The following is a 6,949-nucleotide window of genomic DNA, read 5'->3' as shown; positions in this document are numbered from 1 at the left end:
TGGAGGTCCTTTTCAGCTGGGACTGGGACGATGATAGGACGAGCCGTGTCTTGGACCAGCGTTGATTGGTCGACACTGATGAGGGGGCTACACACGAATGGACCGAGACGACGGACTGGGGAACATCAGATGACAACAACTAGGACCCGAGGAGGAACAAAGGACACAGGTGGGGCTAGATACACAGAGGGTAATCAAGGAAACGAGACACACCTGGGAACAATCAAGGGGAGACGGGACAGCACGGAGACTCAGACACAGAAAACTCTAAATAAATACACAGAAAAACACAGATCGTCACAAAGATAGCCTGGGTCAAATAATGAAAATACGAAAAGAAAAAAAAACAAAGCAGAAGTCCACTACTGGACAGGATGCATCCCAGCAAGTTTCGTCACAATCATCCAAAGCTTGACTTCCATGCCTACAGCAATCTTTCTCAGTGTGTAAATGTGTGCATGAATGGAAATCACTGATTTTATATTAAGTGTCTTTAAGGGTCCTAATGAAGTGCTATATAAGTGTGATGCCATTTCATTACAGCCATCTTTATGTGTCAGAGTAGAAATGTTAAAGGTGATTCAGCATTGTTCTGAGCAGATCCCTCGATCTATGTATCTGAGCATAGTTTCCTTGCTGTGTCAGGGTCAGACGTTCAATCTGCTTCACTGTCCGTGGTCATCAGAGCCCTCTGTAACTCCCAAAGGATTATGCCTAGCTTGTTCTCTCAATATTCTACATTTCAGCATAATAATGTATTAAAATCCAAAGAGATGATAAACTGTGTGCAACAAATTCACATCCACCATGTTGTGTGGTTTTCCCTAGATTTCTGTTCCATTCCCTCAGAGAGAGTTCTTTCCATTCTTTGTTAAAGAGCCACCAATACATCCCTTAAAGTCTAGATGTTAAATCACTTTTATTGCACAGGGAAGCCTTTCATTCCTGTGACTCTGGGTCATGTGTGTATGTGTGGAATGTGGGAGCACTCTTTGTCCTGCAGTGGATTTTTTGTTTGCAGTACAGACATTCTGCCTCTGAGCCGCAGATTCTGATGGAAGTGTTGTCAAGTCAGGTCATTGTCACTGGGATCTGGGTGAGTATGTTTTCACTGTTGGTCTGAAAAATGCTTTGAAAAGAGGTTTTCTCCTCAGTGGCTCATATAAAGTGAAAAATGTTAATGTCTTCTTTGTGTGTTAAATCATTAGAAGCAGAACAGAGCATCTCCTTGTTCAGTCTGCAGCTCAACGAACTCCTTTCAGATGATGTGCATGCATGTGGAAAGCACTTTCCAAAATTTACACCAAAACAAGGTTATGATGTCAGTTTACAGTCACGTTAAAAAAAATGCACACTCTACCAGAGGTTGGGATTTTTTCTAACAGATTTGGACATAAAGATTTTATTTACAAATCCTGAAAAAAAAGTATTATTAATAAACTTTAAAAAATCAAGAAAAAGCCTATTTCAAACCAATTTAAAAACAACAATTTTTGGTCATGAATATGAATAAAGGGTCTAATAAAGTAGACCCTTTATTAAAACTAAAGGTGAAACTCATTCCCAAATCAAGTTCTTTTGGTGATAAAATGTCTAAATAAGCTAATGTCTAATATGGTTTACCTATATGTTTCTATGCTAATTTTGTATATTTCTTTTTGTTCGGCATCAGTTGGCCTAAACTTCTCTCACTGCTGGCCTCTCCAGTCAAATGGTTGTATTTTCCTACTGGTTGCAGCATTATGGCTTGACACATCATTGTCATTTTGGGTATAAAAGATCACTTTATACCTTAAAATGGCTGGAATTTCACACAGCTATATCACATAAGCTGAACATGATGAGAACACCTGAGTAAGATGCATACATCTCTTCTGATGGGTGACAGATGGGCACTAGTGCCATGGCTGAATTATGAATATATTTCATATAACTGTTTACATTCATCGCTACCAAGATTTTTAATAAGTCATTAAAATCAGATTTTTGTGACTTATTGCATGAACACGCTTATTCACGTGCTATTTTAATGTCATTATTTAATGGAAACACTGCAATTGCAAATAGTTTTTTCGACACTGCTGGAATGTAAGTAAACATTTGTGCATATTTGTAATAGAAACACAGGTATTGAGGTTGGTGCTCCTGACTGTTGAAGAGTGTGGTCTTCTGGATGAATATTTTTGCAGTTTATGGGTCTGGTAACGATTAAAAGAGGCCTCAAACAAATTTGAAAATTCTTTATTTTCTGCTTTAGTTTTTTTTTTTTAACACAGTCTATGAGTGGAGGACCACTGTCTGGTTCACACCAAGAGCTATAAGATGCATAATGAAGTCTCAAAAACTCCTAAAATGGGACCATCTCCAGAACTACTGGAATAATTTTACTTGGACAACTAAAACTGTTAATGTGTCACCAGAACAGAGGACATGTTAGGCATAAACTGAAAACAGAATTCCAGGACAAACCACACATACTAATTGTAAAAGCATTAGCCTAGCCATTGGCTTCCTATGCAATTCTGCTTCATTCTCATCTACAGTTGAATTTCAGTTGGGCTAATCAGCAAACATAAGTAGAATTTGTGAATGATTATGCTACTTTTTTGCATTAATTTAGAGTTGTAGTCTGCCCATATAGGGTTTGGCAATGGCTGGGGAGGAAGAGAACAAAGCCATTCAGTCAGTATTGGGCACGCTTCCAAATACTGAGCTATTAAAGTTGGAACAAGAGGAACATTTAGGAAATTTTATTGCTGGTGAAGATGTTGTGGCCCATGGAGAGGCTTACAGCGGACACCTTTTATGGTAAGCTTCATCAAGCTGGCCCTTTCTGAAGTGTGTGATGCCACATGCAAATGGTCATATATACATAAGACTGCTCATTGCAGTAATCATATACATGTGATTGGTGGCCTTTACCCACCTTAGTTAAACAAAAATAAGACTGATACTGTTTGTGAACTCCTTCGTGTATCTGATAGAACTAAGATGAACCCATCTGACTCATGTAACCCAGGGTAAAAGACTGCCCTTAATCCCACCTTTGCTGCTCCATTGCTTAGAGTGACAGTCAGTCACACAGTGCATTCAGCCAATCACTGCATTTTGAGTGGTTAATCAGGCCTGCTCCAGCTTTCCCTGTCAGGTGTGAGGGGGAGAGCTGGAGACAAAGGAGCTACAGGTTTGTTCTTCCAAACAATTAGTTTATCTCTTTGTTTATTATACACTTTTAATACTCACAATATAAAAAATCATGTAGATCTGAACATCCAGTGAGTTTGGAGCCGTGAAGTTGTCATGCACTGAACTATATATGGAATTGGTGAGTAGTGAACACAAATGTTTGTTTGGTTGGCATGTTGGTGGTGGTAGCCAATGCTAATTGTTTGATCATCAATTTTAACTTCTTAAATTCAATATGTGTTTAAGATAATGAGGTAAATGCTGATATCTTTATTTTGTCTTAACAATTAGATTGTGGATATAATTGCATTTATTTCTGTATATAATATCTGAAACAAGTCTAGTTAACTAGCAGGCTGGTAATTTACTGGTCCTGTTTATTTTAATACAGGCCAGGTGATCCCTTTGTAGGGTCAAAGGATGGCGAGCTTCTGACAACTGGCTGTAGCCAGGAGAACCTTAAACTCACTCTATACTGGTCTGGTAGGAGTCTGATGGTCCACAACATTTCCCCCTCCATCTCATTACAAAGACACACAATTCATTATTCATCCCTTCTCTGGTGGAAACAAATTGCGCTTGGACATTTTCATCTTAAACAATTGGACAATTAAATCATGGACTTTTAAATGCGTCAGTCAGACAATGTGCTGACTAGCGGGGAAAGATAGGACTCTTTGTGCACATTTATATACAAGATTTACTGCAGTATTGTGTATATATATTTATTTTTTGATTTTCATGTATGTTTGCATCTTGTGGTGGTCTCTTAGTCTTCCTTCTTTAAAATACATAATATTGAAAGCAGTTATTCTTTTGTATTGTTTTTATTGATTACTGACAACAGCTCCAGTAGATGAACCTAATCTTCTGTTATTAGATGCCATCTAGTCCTTTAACTGCATTAAGTAGTGCTACACTCACAGGACACTCTGTGCTGTAACTCCATATTGCATATTAATTCAATGTATGTTCACACCCTTTTCTGTTAAAACAATATTCAATTTTTCTTAAATAATAATAAAACAAAAATATTCATCCTGTGTCACACACATAACTATCATTTTTTACATTTTTTTTTATGTTAATGTGTTTTTTATATATATATTTTAGTCAAATATATAAAAATACACAGAAAAAAAACTAATCAGAAATATCATGACCTTGAGGTACCTCGGCGACCCCTATATGGGTCATAACAGTCATGCTGAAGACTTCTAAAATAAACAATTAGAGTTTGCTCTTGTTTCATGTTAAAGGGACCCCAAACTACATATCCCATCTCCTGACTTGGGAGTTTTGCATCATCCCTCAATGGTCACATGATCAGAAGTGAGCATATGAATTCATAGCTGATGACAGACTTGATTAGAATACCCAGTCCTGTTTGTTGACCAACTAATTTATTATGAACATCTATTCCCCTGTTCTGAATTTTAAAGCTGAATAGATTTCTTACTTTCCATGCCCTTTGTTGCCCTAAAAAAGGCCACATGCCCTGGCTGCCTGCCAGGCATATGTGGGAAGGGGAGGTGGGGGCAGCAGCTGGATGAATGCCACACTCTGAATATTTTATGAAGGGGTGGAGAGTCAAGGATGTGCAAATAGTGCCGTATGACCCTCAAATCTGGTTCTGCAAACCCAGCATCTTATTAAATAAACACAATTTTGTGTTTGTGGGCCCCCGCTGGGCGGGATAAAATAAACTTTGTGGGTATGGTGGTTCAGCAACCATTTCTGGTGTCTGAAACACCATCCCTGTCCAATTGTGCTCGGCTCAGTCTGTGATCTGAGTTTGGCATGAACGAGATGGTCCTTCAGATTTCTGTTTCCTCGGAAAGCAGGTATGACTCTCCTGTCGGTCAGCCTTCAACTAACAGTTTGGAACCCTACGAAATTTGGTCTCAAACCACAGGCCAGATTGACATTAGCAGGTGAGTAGGTACTGATGAAAAGAAGTGTCACGGTCTCATCCGGTTGTTTGGATTCAGAAAAGGCCTTCAAACACCTCCGTAAAAAGGACCTCTGGTACCCTCTGTTGGACAAAGCCGAAAACGGCACCCTAACCACCTCATAAAAATCTGATTTTTGTGTGCAAATCCTGTGAAATTTAATTAATTGTGATTTAACTAATCCCGCAAAAGTGTGCTTTGGATGGAAACTGAATTTAAACAACAATGCATGCATATCAGTGGGTTTGAAGTAGACTTTGATGTCTAATTGGCCGGTGTTGAAATTTTGCCCTTTAAAAGTGGTGGTGTCCAAGAAGTCCACTAAGTCCCTAAGGCTGGTGGATGACTTTAATTTGATGGAGGCGTTGTGAGTGTTTAGGGTGTATAGAAAGCGGTTAAACTCCTCCTCTGAATGAGTCCAAACACCCAAGATGTCATCCAAATACCTGTAATAATGCAGCGGTTTCTTATTGCAGGCATTTAGGGCCGACTCCTCCCACTCCGCCATGAAGATGTTCGCGTAGGCCGGCGCGAACCTCTTTCCCATGGCAGTTCCCTTCACCTGCAAGAACCACTCCCCGTTGAACTGGAAATCATTCCTGAGCAAGTTGATCTCTAAAAGTTGAATGATTTCCCGGTCTGGTCTCCCTCCAACAGGATTCTTACGAAAGACATTTTGGACAGCGTTTACCAGGGGTCTCAAACTCCAGTCCTCGAGGGCCGCAGTCCTGCAACTTTTAGATGTCCCTCTGCTGCACCACACCTGAGTAGAATAATTAAGGCTCTGGAGAACTGATCTACACAAGGTGGAGGTAATTAAGCCATTTCATTCCAGTGTTTTGTACCTGTGGCACATCTAAAAACTGCAGGACTGCGGCCCTCGAGGACTGGAGTTTTAGGGTTAGGGTAAGGGTTAGGGTAAGGGTTAGTGTGAGTTTCCCGGGTGGCACAGGTGTCCCGTGTTATTTGACGCCGGCGTGACAGTTTATGCTCCCTAGGGGCAGGGAAAAGAGAAAGCGCCACCCCGGTATACCCATGAACTGGCCATACGGGAGCCCTCAGTGCCATTCGGTCGGAGGCGCAATATGTGCGAAATCCACCGGATGGCGCTTAGGTATTGCGTTTTTGCGTGCCAAGGGGGGGGTGCGAGGCGTGCCCTTGGGGTATCAGGTCCGTGAGGGGGGGCAGGGGGTGTGTGTGGTGCCACGGGGGGGTGCCACATGGCTATCAAGCGAGTGTTTGAGCTTTGGGCACGTGGTGGACATGTCGGGGCATGTCCGCCATGATGCCGTGCCACGGGGGGGTGCCACATGGCTATCAAGCGAGTGTTTGAGCGTTAGGGCACATGGTGGAGATGTCGTGGCACGTGGTGGAGATGTCGGAGCATGTCCGCCATCATGCCGTGCCACGAGGGCATGTGCGCCGCTTCTCCTTTGTGGCAAGCGTCGGCGGGTCAAGTTTTGGGGTCAAGTTTAGGGGGTGTGTGTGTGCGCGCGTGTGTCTCTGTGTGTGTGTGTGTGTGTGTGTCTATTCCCGGGCAAAAGAGCCCCATGTTGTGCCCTGGTTTCTCTGTAGGTCAAGTCTGGGGTTGAGATCTGCTCTCGGTCCAGTGTTCCTGGCCTAGTTCATTCATGTACATGTTTTCACTCAATATGTGTGTGTGTGTCTGTGTGTGTGTCTGTGGCGAGCACCAGAGCTCCCGCCGGGGCCTTGCCACGAGGGCGATCTCCGTGGATGCGTGGAAGCCAGAGTAAAGACGGGCCGGTCTCAGGCCGACTTGGGCGCACTAGGGTAGAGAAGTGGAAAACGGT

The sequence above is a fragment of the Gambusia affinis genome, linkage group LG18 (genome assembly GCF_019740435.1).
Source record: "Gambusia affinis linkage group LG18, SWU_Gaff_1.0, whole genome shotgun sequence".
NCBI lineage: Eukaryota > Metazoa > Chordata > Actinopteri > Cyprinodontiformes > Poeciliidae > Gambusia > Gambusia affinis.
Note: the sequence above shows the minus strand (reverse complement) of the source record.